An 18,831-nucleotide genomic window follows, 5' to 3' on the forward strand; every position below is an offset into this window, starting at 1 on the left:
AATTTGGGGGTCTGTTCCCAAATTCTTAGGCTACCAAGCTAAAAAGGGTGATATCAAGTATAATAATTCAACCATAGAATGTAGTTTCAAGTACTTGTATCTATTTCATAAAACAGTTATAAAAGCAGCGCATGTATTCTCAGTCCCAAAAATATATATAAAAAGGGAGTAATGAAACTCACAATACTGTATTTCGTTGTAATTAAGCATATGACGGTACTGAACAGGTGCAGGGTTGACCTTGGATTCACGAACCTATATTAAGTATATATATATATATATATATATATATATATATATATATATATATATATATATATATTTATTTATTTATATCATGGTCAATATCTGTCTAACAATTTAGGTCAAGTCATAGTATATCACAATCCTAATGCTCGAGATCGATATACAAAAGTCAACAAAAATTAGTTTGATTCAAAATGACTTTCTAAAATCTATATGTGTTTATTATATAACTTAAATATGGTCATTTTATTTATTTAAATATATTTAACAGATTTTATTAGAGTAAATAATACAAGTCTTTTATTAATAAAAATTTATGTTAAAATTTATATCTGATAAAAATATACTTTTATATCTTAAATAATAAAATTTATAAAGTTTACTTAATATTATAAAAATATAGTAGTATGTATAATTAATGTAATTATATTACGTGTGGGAAAAATATCTTTGTATCACCTAATCATTTGATAAAATAATATTGATGATAATAATAATAAGTAAAAGTTGCATTATTTTATAATAATATTAATTATTTTTAATATTAATAATAATAATAATAATAATAATAATAATAGCAATATTTATATTTAATAATGATAATAATAATCTTGATAATAAATAATAATCTTTTACAGTAATACAAATGTTATAATAATAATAATATCTTATCTTAATAATATTTACTATATATATAATTATTATAATAAGAATAGTAATAATAATGTTTTATAAAAATAATCCCATCAAAAATAATAATGCTAATAATAACCCTAATATGATATCGATAATAAAAAAATGGTATTTTTATTATAATTGATAATTTTAACAAACATGATAATTTTAATATTAATGATACTTTTAATAATAATAATAATGATAAAAATAATAAAATAATAGTTTTTATAAAAATGTTATATTTTAATAATAACTATAGTAATAATAATAACAATAACAATTTTAATGATAATACCCATATTGATAACGATAATGGTAATAATAATAATAATCAGATAATAATAACGACGTAATAATAATAATCATTTTTAATAATAATACTAAGATTAATGATAATTCAGTTGACTTTATCTTTGAATCCGTTCATCGAAATCACACGACTTCTAAATGAAAAGTTAATAATTTTTCGACAGCTTTCCAACGACATGCATATCATATACCTTATATCAGTTTATATGTATTAAATTCGTGATTCATCATACACTATTTAATGACGAAATAAAACATACAAGCATGCATGATCATATATACTCGAGCACTAGTTAGGGTTACACTATTAATATATAAAAGATAGGACATGAGTGCTCACGTATCAATATTGAGATTCAATATTGCAAGAAAGTAAGTAGACGCAACGGAGATGATAAACACTAGATTGACCTCACGAGCATACCCCCGAACATTACCCATAACCTTCATAGCTATAACCCATAATTTCCTTAGCGCTACCCCTCTCGAAAAACCCATTTTGAAATCACGCGAGCAGAACCTCGTCGTAGTATTTTATGTAATAATAATACTAGTAATAATTTTACTACTACTACTAATAATAATATAATTAATCAAAATAATAATAATATAAATAATAAATATATACGGAGTAAGATGGATGGATATTTGTGTGTGAAGAACAAACTGACTCGATCAAACTTTATAGACTCTTCCTGAAATCAAGTGCCCTGCGATCGCATGGCTTCTCTATGCTTTTCCCATGCGATCGCATGGGAGGTCTTTACAGCTCGCATTCGTTGTTTTATCTTGCCGACACCCATTTTATAATATAAATTAATATATAATATATTTAATCTATATAATTAATTATATATTATATTATATTCATGTGCAAAGTGGGCTTGTAAAATTAGTTCCAATGACTCGTACGTTGTCACTCGACCTATGTCCCGGTTCCGGTTTCTCAAACGCATTTTCATACGTTTAGAAAACTGATACATTACGTTTCGTGACGTGTACCATTATTAGTAGGTAGACTTAAATCAACAATAAACTACATCATTTGAAATGTAACTTGATAAATCGAGTGTTTTGGTCATTTGCTTCTACAAATCAATGTCTCGTTATTTATCGTAGTATATTTAATAATATTATTTTATATCAAAGCGTTTAATGAGTAAGTTAATATTATATTCTATTACTTTGTAAAATATAAATATATTTTCATTTAGGAATGTAATTTATATATTTTGGAAATGTTTATTTAGTAATATGTTATTTAGTTCTTCAAAAACTATTTATATTTCAAAGTATAATTTAAAATCGTTTTCATAATAGAAAATATTGTATCATATGATGTTTACATTTTAAAACTTGAATAAATATAGTTCATTTAGGCAATAGCGTTTATTTTACTTCTTAACGTACTAGTTGACATAACTAAATGTCAATCGAATCAATAAACGAGCATTACAATCGTTTACTTAATTAATTTGAAATATATCTAATATACGTAAACACATTTTAAATACACATTGCAAATTATCTATATATTTAACAACCAATAGTCCAACTCACATTATTTAATCAAAGACATTTTAAATAATCAAGTTCTATCATATCGAAAAACGTCATCGTACATTTGAAGCTAAATCAATTGATTATTATGTAATTTAGTCTTCCACTAACTTTTGTCTAATTATCGTTATTTGACACTTTGTTTTCATATGTAGATCACTTTACCAATTATTCCGAATACCGTTAAAAAGAACAGATTTCTCAAATCAACGTGGACCTTACCCCAAAGACCTATAATAATATCATAATGTAACGGATAACTCAATCATTTGACATTATCTTCTAATTCCGTCAATAAATATATTGAAACAAATACGTTCATGTAAAGTATTATACATCTAATACTTTGTTAACGTTTTCAAGTTATAATATATACATATAGATATATACATATATAATCATATTCATTTTTTTAATGGTTCGTGAATCGTCGGAATTTGGTCGAGGTCAAATGAATGTATGAACACAGTTTAAAATTTTTGAAATTCAACTTAACAAACTTTGCTTATCGTGTCGGAATAATATAAAGATAAAGTTTAAATTTGGTCGGAAATTTTCGGGTTGTCACACTAGAAGGGGATAGAAGCAACGTAGATGAACTTAGTAGCATACATATAATGGTTCTTTTGTTAGCATTTATATGCTTTCTATGTAATGAATCGTTTATTAGCAATAATATGCACATGCTTTCCTAACCTATACTAAAAATGTAATTGCCATTAATATTACAAAAATTTACAACTAAATGTATCGCAGCAACGCGCGGTCGAACTTTTCTAGTTATTATCCAAGTAGCAATGGGTCCAAATTGTCATTTCAATAAACAATGATGTTTATTTATAACAGAACTTATCTGCTTCGTTAAATCATTGTGATATAAATAAAAATCCCAGTATCTCCATTTTCTTACATAAAAATTCCTCTTTTTAATGGAAATTTTTCTCGACTCCCTTTCAGTTTCTTGAAATAAATAGGCTATTTACATTGTTCTCATTGGCTCTTCATGTAATTACATTGACCCATACATTAATTTCACTAGACTTTTAAACATTAGGTTCTTTGAAAATTTGAAAAAAACATAATTCAATACTACCATATAGTTGTTCAATGATATTATCATTATAACTACAATGTTATATGTGTTGAAACATGCTTATACTCTTTACTCAATAATTAAATGAGTGACCACATTTTTACTAACTCTTCTTTTCTGCAGTTTTATTCATCACACATATAATAGCTATATATATATATATATATATATATATATATATATATATATATATATATATATATATATATATATATATATATATATATATATATAAACACACACACTACACTAAACCTATAGTAACAAAAGTACCACTTACTCCCAATGAAGGATTACACTCAATTACCTAGGCCTGTTCATGGTACGAATATGTCCAAATTAATTCGGTTCGGTTCGGTTCGGTTCCGTCCCAAGTCCCAAATTAATGAAGAAAGTCGTACCGAGAGCCGTACCAAATAATTTCGGTTCGGTTCAGTTTCATGATTGATAGTGCTCCAAATAAACATATATTTAGGCACAATATCCTTCCAATATGTAAAGCTTTTAGTTGTAATTGTTCTATTTTTATGTAATATTCGTTTAAATAAATAAGTGCGAAGACAAAAGAAGAAAACGACGATTTGAAGACGCAAATGACCAAAAAGCTAAAAAGTACAACGTACAATCCAAGTGGTTCGAATTATTGATGAGAAACGTCTCAAAATTACAAAAGTACAAGTCGCAAAACCCAAAGTACAAGATATTAAATTATACAAAAGGACGTTCGAAAATTCAGAACCGGGACCAGAGTCAACTCTCAACGCGAGACGCAACGGAGCTAAAATTACAAGTCAACTAAGCACATAAATATAATATAATATATAAATAATTCTTAAAATTATATATATATATATATATATATATATATATATATATATATATATATATATATATATATATATTATATATAAAACGTCGGCAAACTAGAAAACAAAAACATATGAGCTGATCCAGCTAGCCATGCGATCGCATGGTCAGGATGCCCATATTTCATGCGATCGCATGAGCCCAAATGGCTGGCCACATCTATAAATTGCAACGTTTTTTCAGCGAATGATACACATCTTTTTCTCTTCTCTTCATCTGTAACATAAATATATATATTTATAATTTTAATTTTAATTTAAGTTGAATAATAATTGGGTTATTGTAAGAAATGTTTTACGAGTTTTAAGTCGAAATTCTGTCCGTGCAACGCTACGTGATTAATCACCACTGTAAGCTATGTTCTTCCTTTCTAAATTAATGTCTCGTAACTAAGTTATTATTATGCTTATTTGAGCAAAAGTAATCGTGATGTTAGACTAAATATTAAGACGGGATTATTAGATTTTGTACCATAATTATGGTTTGGACAAAAGACCGACACTTGTGGACATTGGACTATTGACTATTAATAGATAGGGGGTATTGTCTAATCGAATGACAACTCATTAGAATCTGTCGAACCAATCTACAAATTAGTTAATCTAATAATTATTAAAATGATTATGTATGTTCTATTTAGTGATGTTTATACGACATCTTTTACGATCATTTAATTAATTATTCGGGTTGGGTAATTGATTATTCATTCTGATTAAGTGGGTAAATTAATATTCATATCTCATTAAAACAGGGGTGGATTACATACAAGGATAATGGGTGTAATTGTTAACAAAGTATTAAAACCTTGTTACAGTTCGAATCCCTAATTAGTTGGATTATTTGACTTCGGAAATAAGGTTAACTTGACGAGCATTTTATAATTATGACCGATGGACTATTATGGACAAATACCATATAGGTATCAAATAAACCAGGACAAAGGACAATTAACCCGGGTAACAATTAATTAAAATCAAAACGTCAAACATCATGATTACGGAAGTTTAAATAAGCATAATACTTTTATTTCATATTTCATCGTACCTTTATTTACTGTCATTTTAATTACTGCAATTTACTTTATCGCAATTTAAATTATGTCATTTATATTATCGTCATTTATCTTTACGCTTAAAATATAAAATCGACAAACCGGTCATTAAACGGTAAAAACCCCCTTTTATAATAACATTACTATATATAATTATATATATTTTATATAAATATAGTTGTAAAAAATATAGCATTAAACTCAGCTAGGTCCCTGTGGAACGAACCGAACTTACTAAAAACTACACTAATCTACGATTAGGTACACTGCCTATAAGTGTTGTAGCAAGGTTTAGGTATATCCCATCTATATAAATAAATAAAACTTGTATCATATTACGCCGTATTTCATATTAAAAATAATACTATTTCGTACTACACCTCGCATCACATCAAGTTTTTGGCGCCGCTGCCGGGGACTCGGCGAAACGCTATATATATAAAAAAAGATTTTTATTAAGTCTTAATTTACTTTTGTAAAAATACGTTTTAAATATCAAAAATATAAAAACAAGAAAAAGAAAAAGAAAAAAAAAATATATATATATATATATATATATATATATATATATATATATATATATATATATATATATATATATATATATATATATATATATATATATATTACTATATATTTTTACGTTTTTAAAATTAAAAAGTTTGTATTTTTTTTTTTTAGTTACAAAAATAATAGGTAGTTTTTAAAATATAAGTTTTTATTTATATACAAATTTTATATAAGTTAAAAATAGAAAAAAAATATAAGTAAAAAGAATCGGGCCACAACACTGTAGCAGCCCAAGACTTACCTGATCTGCTGGGCCATGCGATCGCATGAGTCCATATGCATAATCGCATGCGTTCGCATGACATAGACTGACAGGCCAATCCTAGTACGCAATTAATACAGAATTAGGTTAATATTATTATTAATAATTAAATCATTTAGGGTTTTAATTTAATATAATTAGTTTAGTATTAATTAATTATAAGTTTTAATTAGTATTATTAATTTAAAATTAATACTTTTATAAAATAATAATATAAAAATAATATTTTTATAAAAATAAGCAATTTTATCATTTTTTGTTTCTTTTTATAAATTGTATATTTTTATCGTTTAAGTCGTAAATTGTATATTTATCGTTCGTAATTAGTTTTAAATTAGTTTTTGCCGTAGTTATTTTTATTTCTAGTTTTTAGACTTTGCCGTAAAATCTCTTAAGTACTTTTTCTTTAGACTAAGATTTAGGTACTTTAGAAATTTGCGACGCCGTTTAAAGATTTTAGTACTTTTTAAGTTATTGCCGTTTTGGATATAGAATTCCTTTTAAGCTTTAATACCTTTAGACGTAAGTTTTAAATTTTAGTTTTTAAACTTTTAAGTTTCGACGCTGCATTTTATTATTTTTCGACGCTTATTTTTCGACTTTTATTTTTCGATGTTTTTCGACGCACTCTTTTTCTTTCTTATTTCTCGACGCTCTAGTTTTTAGGGCATCGAATTTTCTATTTCTTCTCTAAAATTTCAAAACGAAAAATTATTTTAAGCGCTTAAATTGATAGACATCCAAAATTTTCTGGTTCTTAGTAATAGTTGGACTTGTTAGTGGCGAGTTGTGGGCTTCCGATTTAAAGGGTCCTGGCTACCTGCTGCATCTATTGGCTATTCGAAACGTGGGCAAAATCAGAAAATTCTATTAATTGGATAACTTATATAATTTTTATTTTTATAACTAATAGGATATTCAGTGAATGCACCGAGCAAAACGTTCACCACTTTTTATACGTTCACCACCTGTAACTCGATCAAGACATCTGGCCAATATTGTCGTCGTTGATTTTTCTTTAGAATCGTCATCTAGTCGACCAAGTACTCCAATTCAAGTTTCCGATAATCCATTTTTTGAACCCGACTTCACTACCGAAAACCCGGAGGATATTCAAGGACAATTCCAAGATCCAGAACCACTAATCATTCCTCCTGAACCACAAACCGTTAAATCAGAATCCTCTAGTGATTCGTATTCAACAATTTCAATTATGGAAGTAACGGAACCTCTAAGTATGGAAGACCGAATGAGAGCCACACGCACGGGCCAAGGTTACGCCATTATTAAGCCAGACATTAATGCGCCAGATTATGAAATCAAGGGACAAATCCTACACATGGTAACTAATCAATGCCAATATAGTGGTACGCCAAAACAAGATCCAAACGAACATCTTCGAACATTTAATAGGATCTGTACTCTATTCAAAATCAGAGAAGTTGAGGATGAACAGATCTATCTCATATTATTTCCCTGGACTTTAAAGGGAGAAGCCAAAGATTGGTTAGAATCGTTACCTGAATGGGCGATTGATACATGGGATGTCTTAGTTGAAAAATTTCTTAAGCAATTCTTTCCGGCATTCAAAGCGGTGAGACTTCAAGGAGAAATTGTTACATTCACGCAGAAGCCAAATGAAACTCTATATGAGGCGCGGACAAGATTTGGAAAGTTGTTAAGAGGATGTCTGCAATATGGTTTAGACACTTATCAAATAGTACAAATATTCTACCAAGGTGTCGACGTTGCTACACGAAAAGACATCGATACAGCAGCTGGTGGTTCCATTATGAAGAAAACCGCAACTGAAGCTCACAAGATAATTGATAATACAGCCTCCCACTCGCATGAGTAGCACCAGGAAAAAGATATCTTTCGTTCATCTAAAGCGGCTAGAGCCGATTCTAGCCATGACTTTGATTCCGTTTTCGCAAAAATAGATGCTTTCGAGAGACGAATGGAAAAGATGAATAAAGATATTCACGCAATACGAATCAGTTGTGAGCAATGCGGTGGACCACACTTAATGAAATATTGTCACATCGAGCAAACGATGGAACAACGTGAGAATGTCACCTACATGAACCAAAGACCGGGAAATAATTATCAAAATAATTATCAACCGCCAAGGCCAAACTTCAATCAAAATCAAAACATTCTTTACAATCCAATGGACCCAACAATAACTCGTATAACCAACAAGTCTGAATAACCAACCAACTCAAAACAACACTTTCAATCAACAAAGACCTGGCTTGTATAAACCACCACAACAAACCGAAGAGAAAAAACCAAATCTGGAAGAAATGATGGCAAAGTTAATGGAATCTCAAACACAATTTATTACAACTCAAAACCAAACGAATGAGAGGTTTGATCAGTCATTAAGAACTCAACAAGCTTCCATTTTGAATCTAGAAAAACACGTAGGTACTCTTGCTAGCATGATGAGTGAGAGGGAACAAGGAAAGCTACCGAGTGATACTGAAGTAAATCCTCGGAATGAGAATGTTAATATGGTGTCAAAAAAATCTGAAAAACCATCATCAGAAGATGGGAAGGTTTTTGATGTGAGTAACAATGAAGAAGTTACAACACCACCACCACCACCCGAGTATGTAAAGCCAGTGGTGGCACCATACAGACCACCCATTTCGTTTCCAAGAAAAGGAGTTGAGTATGAGCAAGTAATAGGTAATAAAATTTGTGATACCTCTGGAAAAAAAAGAAGAAGAATAAGAAAGTGCAAGAAACAAAAACCGTAAAAATAAATCCGGTGAAGACAGTTCCACCAAAACCTCCACCCAGGTTGGGTGATCCGGGTGAATTTATTGTTCCTTGTCTACTTAGTGATTGTGTCATGTATGATGCATTAGCAGATTTAGGTGCGAGTATGAGTGTTATGCCTCTTTCATTATATAAGAGATTAGGAGTAGGTGAGTTAAGTCCAACGGAGATGAGTGTCCGACTCTTTGATCAAACCATTAGGCACCCAGTTGGAATTGCTGACAACCTACCCGTTCAAGTGGGTAATTTAAACTTTCTAGTCGAATTTATTGTCATTGACATAGAAGAGGACCCAAACATTCCTCTAATTTTAGGTCGACCATTCTTAGTATCCACCGAGGCGTTATTTGATGTAAGAGAGGGTAGAATGACACTTAGTGATGATAAAAAATCGATCACCTTTGTGAGTCGAAAGTCTAAATCTCCACCAACCAAAACCGTTGAACCAACAAAAACGATTAGTAAGAACTACATTGTTTTACCAACTCCAACGGTAGTGCTTAACAATAATAAAATGCCTAAGTGTGGGGAAGATGAAGTAACACCTAATGATGACCTGATAACAAAGAACCCCATTGTTGATATGAAATTAAACGACCCCGTTATTAATAGTTCAATGAAGAAACTTATTAAACGGATTCGCGATGCTAGAATTAAGGGGAACTTTAAGTTATGTAACCGGTTAGTATCCAATCTATCGCCTAAAGAAAAGGCAAAACTAGTTGAATTTGTGGATATTTCACAGGAATCCGACCAATGGCTTAAAGCAAAAGTCACAGATATGCAAGTTGATTATGGTCCAAAAGAAATTGACGATGAAGTTAATCACAATTTCGACACCACAGCTACCTAAGTGTGGGGAGATTCAAATGTTCTAAAAATAAATTACTGTCTAGAGTTATTTGTTCTGTTCTCGTGTAGTTCCGAGAATGGAATCCGATTGGTCTTTTCCACTAGCAGACACTAAAGAACTAGTTTTCTCCCCCCATTCTGAATTTTTGTTTTGTAGGTTTTGTATGAAATTAATATGCATTTTTAAATTTAATTTTTGTGTGATTTTAAAAAAACAAAAATTACTTTATTTCTTTAAGTTTAAAAAAATAATTTCTAAAATTCGTCGTAAGTTAAAGACTAGGTCATGCAACTGAAATTGCTTTACCCGAGGGGTGACAAATTTTGTTATCATTATTTTTAATATTATTGATCTAAAGTATACCAAAAAAAATTAAAAAACCCCAAAAATCTTTACTTTTAAAACAATCACTTTAAAAACGACAAATTTTAAATTTTGTCGAGGGACGGACTAAGTAAACATACTGAAACTACCTAAAGTAAAAAGAAACAAAATTTTTTAAAAAAAAATTATTCATTTAAATTGTTTTAATAAATAAAGGTTTTATAATATATATATATATATATATATATATATATATATATATATATATATATATATATATATATATATATATATATATATATATATATATGTTTGTAGTTTATCTTATGTACAAAACAGGGAAAACAGTGTACTTTCAAAGACTGGCATTAAAGTTCAGCAAAAGTTACTAATTTTGACGACAAGACGCAAAATATCAAATGTGATATAAAATAATATGTTTGCAAACTCGGTATTTTTAATCACTTTTCTACACTAATCACCCTCATGAATTTATAATTATAGTCTGATTTCATGCAAATGAGGGCATTGCATGATCTCAAGTGTGGGGAAGGGTTATAAATTCTCCCGGGTTTACACTTAGTTTAATTGCCAAATTTTGTGAAAATTTAAAAAAAAATTCAACTAAATGAATTCAAAATCATGTTTATACATATTTATGAACGATAAAACTAGGTTTTATTACCGAAATTATTGTTACCTCGGAGAGAACATAAATGGAGAAATAACCCAAAATGCTTTAATTCATTTAAAATGAAATAAAGGAGAATAAAAAGGCAAAGAAAAGAATAAATAAAAGCTAAGTGTGGGAAGAATTTACCAAGTTCTTCAAAACATATATCACATATTTGTACAAGATTATTGCAGGTACTTTTGCTTTGGACTAAACTAATCAGTTTTACCCGATTTATTGTAATACCTTTGAAAGAATAGATGGATCTACACGATGAATCAATTCCATCATTAAAAGAAAGTAAAGTCTTCCGAAAAAGACACGCACTTCTTGATTTAGGTCAGGAAGTTGTAGTCCAGACCAGCTGTAGGTTGACGAAAAATCTAGAAAAGTCATCTCTAAAATCAGCAGGAAATCCACGGACCTCAGCATCAAATAGGGTCGCCAAGAGTTCAGACTTATCCTAACCATGAGAGGATCTGTCTCGTAAAATGGGGAGGGCGCCGTGAAAATTAGCTTGATAAGACTAATGAATTAGACCCTAGAAAGGATAATCTCCTTAAAAGATTAAAAATCAGCTTTTAAGCCTGACATTACTCAATCCTTGAGATTGACCTTAAAGATTGAGAATTACAAACTCATGGAATTCGATGATATCTAAACTCGAGCTTGAACGAGAAAATATTTTGATCAAATTAAAACCGATTTGTTTTTCTGAAAACCTATTTTCAATGTGTTCATTACCATTGAACGTAAAATCCAAGGAATTCACCGGAATTCATTAGGTCACCTGAACTCAATCGGGTGTCAACCGTAAGAACGGTGGTTGCATAGCATGGTCGAAGAGAGGACCTTGTGCCAGATCGAAAAACTATAGGGTGATCTTTGCTATTGCTCCTACAAAGGATATTAATTCCATCCGACACGTTTTAGACCATGAACATCTGCATGTCATTAGACATTGCCTTAACAGTTGCTTGTTCAACGCTTTCCTTTACAACCGGACGATAGTTTACCGAAAGGTAATATATGGAGCAAGTATACTGGACGTGTTTCTTTCCCAATACAAGGTTAGCAAGTAGGTGACACAAAACCACAAGTTTTTGAGCTAAAATTTTCAAAACTGAAACCCACAAAAATATTTTGCAAACACTGGTGAAGGGTTATTCCGGAAAAACTTATCTAGGGTAAAAGCTAGAATGAATTTTTATAAGATCAAATATTTTCATAAAGATCCAATTTCCTTAAAGGATCTAAATTTTCATAGTCATGTGGTACTGTAAACCACATCGTTACTATCATTGTTTATACCGCCGTATCAAAATCACTGATGTATAAAGTGTGAGAATAAAAAAAGTGATTCGAGTGAAGTGTGATTTTATTTCAAGTTATGTATTGCTTGAGGACAAGCAACACTCAAGTGTGGGGATATTTGATAGTGCTCCAAATGAACATATATTTAGGCACAATATCCTTCCAATATGTAAAGCTTTTAGATGTAATTGTTCTATTTTTATGTAATATTCGTTTAAATAAATAAGTGCAAAGATAAAAGAAGAAAACGACGTTTGAAGACGCAAATGACCAAAAAGCTAAAAAGTACAAAGTATAATCCAAGTGGTTCGAAATATTGATGAGAAACATCTCAAAATTACAAACGTACAAGTCGCAAAACGCAAAGTACAAGATATTAAATTATACAAAAGGACGTTCGAAAATCCGGAACCGAGACCAGAGTCAACTCTCAACGCGTGACGCAACGGAGCTAAAATTACAAGTCAACTATGCACATAAATATAATATAATATATAAATAATTCTTAAAATTATATATATATTATATTATATATAAAACGTCGGCAAACTAGAAAACAAAAACATGTGAGCTGATCCAGCTGGCCATGCGATCGCATGAGCCCAAATGGCTGGCCACATCTATAAATTGCAACGTTTTTTTAGCGAATGATACACATCTTTTTCTCTTCTCTTCATCTGTAACATAAATATATATATTTATAATTTTAATTTTAATTTAAGTTTAATAATAATTGGGTTATTGTAAGAAATGTTTTACGGGTTTTAAGTCGAAATTCTGTCCGTACAACGCTACGCGATTAATCACCACTGTAAGTTATGTTCTTCCTTTCTAAATTAATGTCTCGTAACTAAGTTATTATTATGCTTATTTGAGCCAAAGTAATCGTGATGTTAGACTAAATATTAAGACGGGGTTATTAGATTTTGTACCATAATTAAGGTTTGGACAAAAGACCGACACTTGTGGAAATTGGACTATTGACTATTAACAGATAGGGGTATTGTCTAATCGAATGACAACTCATTAGAATCTGTCGAACCTATCTTCAAATTAGTTAATCTAATAATTATTAAAATGATTATGTATGTTCTATTTAGTGACGTTTATACGACATCTTTTACGATCATTTAATTAATTATTAGGGTTGGGTAATTGATTATTCATTCTGATCAAGTGGGTAAATTAATATTCATATCTCATTAAAACAGGGGTGGATTACATACAAGAATAATTGGTGTAATTGTTAACAAAGTATTAAAACCTTGTTACAGTTCGAATCCCTAATTAGTTGGATTATTTGACTTCGGAAATAAGGTTAACTTGACGAGCATTTTATAATTATGACCGATGGACTATTATGGACAAATACCAGATAGGTATCAAATAAACCAGGACAAAGGACAATTAACCCGGGTAACAATTAATTAAAATCAAAACGTCAAACATCATGATTAGGGAAGTTTAAATAAGCATAATACTTTTATTTCATATTTCATCGTACCTTTATTTACTGTCATTTTAATTACTGCAATTTACTTTATCGCAATTTAAATTCTGTCATTTATATTATCGTCATTTATCTTTACGCTTAAAATATAAAATCGACAAACCGGTCATTAAAAGGTAAAAACCTCCTTTTGTAATAATATTACTATATATAATTATATATATTTTATATAAATATAGTTGTAATAAATATAGCGTTAAACTCAGCTAGCTCCCTGTGGAACGAACCGGACTTACTAAAAACTACACTACTCTACGATTAGGTACACTGCCTATAAGTGTTGTAGCAAGGTTTAGGTATATCCCATCTATATAAATAAATAAAACTTGTATCATATTACGCCGTATTTCATATTAAAAATAATACTATTTCGTACTGCACCTCGCATCACATCAATGATTTTCAGTTTGGTTCTCATGAAAGAACCACCCCACTTGACTATACTCATCATTGACTGCTGGAATTACGATTACAATCAGTCTACTTTTCAAGAGATGTAGCAAAAACATCTATTTTTATTTTAACATGCAAAATATATTGTATTATCCTATAAGTGTTTTGTTTTAAAAGACTATTATTATATATAATACTAACAAAGTAAATAATAAAGCACAACTATATGGAGAAATAGAGAAGTGTATGCAATAATCTCAAAGATACAAAAAATGAATGAAAACATCAACTTAAAGTGTTACTCTTTCTATTTGATGGTTTAGCAAACACAACATAAAAAATACAATAAGAAGACAATTATAGCAGAGACTACAGTAGAAACTCGATAAATTAATACTCGATTATTTAATAAAGTCTGATAATATTTTTTGCTGGTTCCGACTCGGGGGTAGGGTGCTAAATTAATAATTCACTAAAAATATAAGATAATACAATTTTGATAATTTCTTTAGACCCCATATAAAATATAAATTAATAATTTCTTATAAAGTATATAGCATATAGCATATATATAGCATATTACATGAATGATTTATGAAGGTTTCTTGAAAAATGACTCAATTGTCTTTTATTTTATGTTGAAATCAATTTCGCCTTTAATCTCGTCTCTAATTTTCCTTAGCATGGTAAGAACTTCTGGTGTTGTTTTCCCATAGCTCAACAAGAAATTATTCAAGTTGGCGAACATATTCTTCAAATAACACACCAGTCATCCAAGCTCGTTTGTTAGCACGGTACTCACAGTTCAAATTGTTCAAGTTTACATTCTTGAAGAACCTTTGTAACATCCTCAACTGGGCCTAGCTGTAAGATTACTGATAATGCTAAAAATGAACATATAATTCATAGCATTATTCCTCAAGGAAGACAAGCTTTTAGTTGCAATTGTTCTATTTACAAGTGATATTCGTTTAAATAATAAAAGGTGAAGACAAAAGACAGATTCGACGAATTGAAGACGCAAACGACCAAAAAGCTCAAAAGTACAAAATACAATCAAAGTGGTTCCAATTATTGATGAGAAACGTCTCAAAATTACAAGAGTACAAGACGCGAAACGCAAAATACAAGATATTAAATTGTACGCAAGGACGTTCGAAAATCCGGAACCGGGACCAAAGTCAACTCTCAATGCTCGACTCAACGGACTAAAAATTACAAGTCAACTATGCACATAAATATAATATAATATTTAAATAATTCTTATAATTATATATATATTTTATTTATTTATAAAAACCGTCGGCATACAAAGAAACAAAGTCTTGTGAGCTGGAAAAAGTGACCATGCGATCGCATGGCCTGGAAGCACATTTGCCATGCAATCGCATAGCAGTAGGTGAAAGGCCACATGCCTATAAATTCGCAGTTTGGTGAACGATATATACATCTTTTTCTTTCCTTTCTCTGAACGTAAACATATATATATATATATATATATATATATATATATATATATATATATATATATATATATATATATATATATATATATTATATAATTTTAATTATAATTTCTAATAATAAGGGTATGTTAGCGAATGTTGTAAGGGTGTAAGTCGAAATTCAGTCCGTGTAACGCTACGCTATTTTTAATCACTGTAAGTTATGGTTAATGTTATTTTTAATTTAATGTCTCGTAGCTAAGTTATTATTATGCTTATTTAAGACGAAGTAATCATGATGTTGGACTAAAATATTTAAAATTGGGTAATTAGGCTTTGTACCATAATTGGGGTTTGGACAAAAGAACGACACTTGTGGAAATTAGACTATGGGCTATTAATGGGCTTTATATTTGTTTAACTAAATGATAGTTTGTTAATTTAATGTAAAGATTTACAATTGGACGTACCTATAAATACCCATATACACTCGATCGGACATGATGGGCGGGATATTTATATGTACGAATAATCGTTCATTTAATCGGACACGGGAATGGATTAATAGTTAATAGACTTATTAAAACAGGGGTGAATTATGTACAAGGATACTTGGCATAATTGTTAACAAAGTATTAAAACCTTGGGTTATACGCAGTCGATATCCTGGTGTAATTATTAAACAAAGTATTAAGACCTTGTTACAGTTTAAGTCCACAATTAGTTGGAATATTTGACTTCGGATATAAGGATAATTTGACGAGGACACTCGCACTTTATATTTATGACTGATGGACTGTTATGGACAAAAACCAGACGGACATATTAAATAATCCAGGGCAAAGGACAATTAACCCATGGAAATAAACTAAAAATCAACACGCCAAACATCATGATTACGGAAGTTTAAATAAGCATAATTCCTTTATTTTCACTTTTAATTATCGCACTTTTAATTATCGCACTTTTATTTATTGTCATTGTATTTAATTGCACTTTTAATTATCGTACTCTTTAATTATCGCAATTTTATTTTATTGCACTTTTATTTATCGCAATTTCATTATCGTTATTTACTTTACGCTTTAAAGTTAAGTTATATTTATTTTTAATATTTTACATTAGGTTTCAACTGCGACTAAAGTTTTAAAATCGACAAACCGGTCATTAAACGGTAAAAATCCCCCTTTTATAATAATAATATTACTTATATTTATTTTTGTATTTTTACAAATATAGTTTTAAAAATATAGCGTTAAGCTTGTTTAATTTTCCCTGTGGAACGAACCGGACTTACTAAAAACTACACTACTGTACGATTAGGTACACTGCCTATAAGTGTTGTAGGAAGGTTTAGGTATATCCATTCTATAAATAAATAAATATCTTGTGTAAAATTATATCGTATTTAATATTATTTCGTTATAAAAATAATACTATTTCCTAGTACACCTCGCACACATCAAGTATTTTTGGCGCCGCTGCCGGGGAACACTTAAACGCTGGAAGCGCAACGCTATAAAAAAAATAAAATATTTATATATTTTTAATAGTTTGTTATATATATATAAAATTATAAAGTTTCTTTATTTTTATTTTAGTTTTTAAAATACAAGTTTTTTTTATTTATATAATTATTTATTAAAACAGAAAATTAAAACAGAAAAAATATATATATATATATAATAAAATACTCGGCCCGTACTGTAGCAGCCCATTTACTGGCCCGAAACCCTAGCTCATGCGATCGCATGAGCCCGATGGCAAAACTTCATGCGATCGCATGAAGCTCTCTGACACGCGACAGTTGACTGGTTCCAGCAATAATTACGTAATAATTGTTATTATTATTATTTAATTAAACCCTAATTAGGGTTTAGTTATTAATTAATTTAGTTTAGTTTTTAATTAATTTGTTTTATTTAGTTTATTTAGTTTTAATAAATTATAAAATTAATAGTTTTATAAAATAAATAATATAAAAATAATATTTTTATAAAAATTGTACTTTTTACAACTTTAAGTATATTTTTATATTTTTTGTATCTTTTATTTGTTTTAGTGTAATATTTGTATTTTTCACTCGTATTTAGTTTTAAGTCATAGTTTTTGCCATAGTTATTTTTATTTCTAGATTTTTAAGCTTTGCTGTAAAATCCCTTAAGTGCTTTTTCTTTAGACTAAGATTTAGGTGCTTTAGAATTTTGCGACGCCGTTTTTATATTTTAGTACCTTTTTAAGTCATTGTTGTTTTGGATATAGTTTTTCTTTTAAGCTTTAATATTTTTAGACGCGACTTTTAATTCTTAGTTTTTAGACTTTTTAAGTTTCGACGCGCTACTTTCTTATTTTTTATTTTTCGACGCCTATTATTTTTCGACGTTTTTCGACGCACTCTTTTTCTTTCTTATTTCTCGACGCTCTAGTTATAGGACATAGAATTTTTTTTCTATTTCTTCTCTAAAATTTCTTTAAATTTCAAAACGAAAAAATATTTTAAGTGGTTAAATTGATAGACATCAAAATTTTCTGGTTCGTAGTAATAGTTGGATTTGTACGTGGACCGGGTTATTGGAGCCAAACAGTACTCAATTATACTGAGACCAAACGAATCCTGCCCCTTTGCTGCATCTTTTGGCTATTCGAAACGTGGGCAAAATCAGAAAAGTCTATTAATTTGATAACTTATATAATTTTTCTTATTTTTATAACTAATAGGATATTCAGTGAATGCACCGAGTAAAACGTTCACCACCTTTTGTACGTTCACCACCTGTAACTCGATCAAGACATTTAGCAAATATTGTCGCCGTTGATTTTTCTTTAGAATCGTCATCCAGTCGACCAAGTACTCCAATTCAAATTTCCGATAATCCATTTTTTGAACCCGACC

The 18,831-nt window shown here is 29.4% G+C and overlaps 1 pseudogene; it reads right to left on the reverse strand.

Moving 5' to 3' along the window:
- Window positions 1–15,221: 15,221 nt before the first annotated feature.
- LOC139887827 (CENP-B homolog protein 2-like) overlaps window positions 15,222–18,831 on the reverse strand; it is a 47,441-nt pseudogene continuing 43,831 nt past the window's right edge.

Source organism: Rutidosis leptorrhynchoides, chromosome 2, assembly GCF_046630445.1.
Source record: "Rutidosis leptorrhynchoides isolate AG116_Rl617_1_P2 chromosome 2, CSIRO_AGI_Rlap_v1, whole genome shotgun sequence".
NCBI classification, from domain to species: Eukaryota; Viridiplantae; Streptophyta; class Magnoliopsida; order Asterales; family Asteraceae; genus Rutidosis; species Rutidosis leptorrhynchoides.